The sequence below is a fragment of the Octodon degus genome, unplaced genomic scaffold, assembly GCF_000260255.1.
Source record: "Octodon degus isolate 3935 unplaced genomic scaffold, OctDeg1.0 scaffold00247, whole genome shotgun sequence".
Lineage (NCBI taxonomy): Eukaryota > Metazoa > Chordata > Mammalia > Rodentia > Octodontidae > Octodon > Octodon degus.
This window is the reverse complement of record NW_004524823.1, coordinates 2,978,674-2,980,706: the sequence shown is the minus strand read 5'-3', so window position 1 is coordinate 2,980,706 and position 2,033 is coordinate 2,978,674. Positions and strand designations below refer to the sequence as shown.

Genomic DNA, 2,033 nt, shown 5'->3' with positions numbered 1-2,033 from the left:
CCACGTTCTTTCCTGCTCCCTTCAATCTTCTTCTCCTCCTTATTTATGGAATGTGTTTCTGTATTTTCCATTCTATTCTTTTTATTTTCCTTCTTTCTCTTCCATTGTTTCATTTTCCATTTTGACCAAAGTTGATTTTTTTGTATACACTTAATATAAATACTAGTATGTTTGATGCATTGTGAATCTATACGGATATGATTAACCATACAGTACTAAAATTTATAGTGCCCAGAGTATGCACATTTTGGGAATGTTATATAAAATAGCCACCAGAAGTTTGCCTTAGTTTATGAATATTTAAAATATTTTTTAATCAGTGGGAGGGGATGGCTTTCCCTGCTACATTTAACACTGGTCTTCCTCTTCCTCCTAGTGGAGATTCTCTGGGAGACTTGCACATCCAGGAGAAAATCTTTTCAAGGTCATGAATGACTGATAATGCAGTAGCATATTGTGTAGGAGGAATGATAATAGTTATCCACTTAGAACAGTAACATGTGTATCTCCTAGATTTTAGGGATAAATAAAATCATATTATATTCTGATAGCAAATTGAATGGAAACATAATGCAAGTGAAATTTGAGCTTATGGAGATAAATCTTTTTATGTCAATTGATCTTTCTTAAATCATAAACTCAATTTATTGACCTATAAACCTAATAAAATTAAGAGCTCAGAGTACTACTTTACTGCTTTAGTTTTATAACCACTGCTATTTACTAAGGTAAAAATATAGAATATTTCACAAATTTGCAAGTCTTCCTTATTTAGGGACCATGGGAATCTTCACTGGATTATCTCAAAGTTAGTATATGTGGTGCTGAATGGCGCACTCTTCAAAACAGTGTTTTAAAAAGAGTACTATCGAGTGAAATAAGTGTAATATAGTTATAAGAGTAACACTCATTAACTGTTTAATTTCTCTTCCACTGATACCTGTGTCTCATCTGTTTTATTTTTCCCTTTCATTCAAACCTTAGTTAGATCTGAGAAACTTTGTAAAAGACCTCGTACCATGACTCTACTCCAGAAACAGGGCTGCTAAGTGTCTATTCAGAGCGAGGAGAACATCAGGGAAGGAAAATGGACACATATTTCATGAATGGTGAGAAATGGATCAAAGAAGCCATGACAAATTTCTTTCCACTGACCTATGACTTTGTTCAGCACTCAGAATGGAATCTATCTTCTTTCTCCTGTTTTTTACATCTCTGAATTCATCTTGGACTATATTTCTGCTCCCAACAGTCTGGTACATTTTTTTCCATTCATCTTTATCCCCATACTTGGAACCCATTCATTCATCCTTCTCACAAGATGAATAGCTTTTCTCATTTCTAAAAGTTGTATCCTAATGAAAGTCTTAAATTTCTATCTCATTATGTTTATGCATTTGTATTCAATATATACATTCTTCAAAGCATTAATGTCATAGTTTTTTAATCGAGGCATGATTGGAGATTGTAGAACAAGCAAATTTACTTTGAAAATGCTCTCCTAAGCACTGAAAATGTCTTGCCGCATCTTCGTCTTGCACTTACCAATATATCAGAAGATCTCACTGCTTTCTGGCAACAAAGTGGATCCAGATTTAATGCATAACTTCCCTGGTTCATAGTCACTGATTTAGACCTATTTGTCTACTGTAGTTATTTGCTTGAAAGCTAAGCATTCTCTTTAAAGTATCCCCTGTTTGAAAGTAGATATCACTTTCTGACACATCTATTTTTGTCAAACAGGTAAGTTTCCAGAACCAGCTGGTACAAATTTTCTCTAGATATTGCATTAACATAAAATGATATTGTCCTTAAATGGCATTGGATATCACAAGCTCACCACTAAAGTTTTCCCGAGGCAATGCCATGACCCAGGGTAGCTGTCTCCTGCAGGGTCTTACCTGGCAGGGGCTTGCATCCGATCCTTTGCTGATGTGAAGATACAAAGCTTTGCTGATGTCTGTGGCTCTCTCATGTCATGTATGAGAGGTCATCTCAATTTCTGAATGTCTGGTAAAATTGGCCCACACATG

The 2,033-nt window shown here is 35.1% G+C and overlaps 1 non-coding gene across 1 annotated transcript; it reads right to left on the bottom strand.

Moving 5' to 3' along the window:
• Positions 1-730: 730 nt before the first annotated feature.
• On the bottom strand, positions 731-837 carry LOC111813963. The gene has a single exon (XR_002819071.1). It is a non-coding gene; the product is annotated as a U6 spliceosomal RNA (small nuclear RNA).
• Positions 838-2,033: the final 1,196 nt, after the last annotated feature.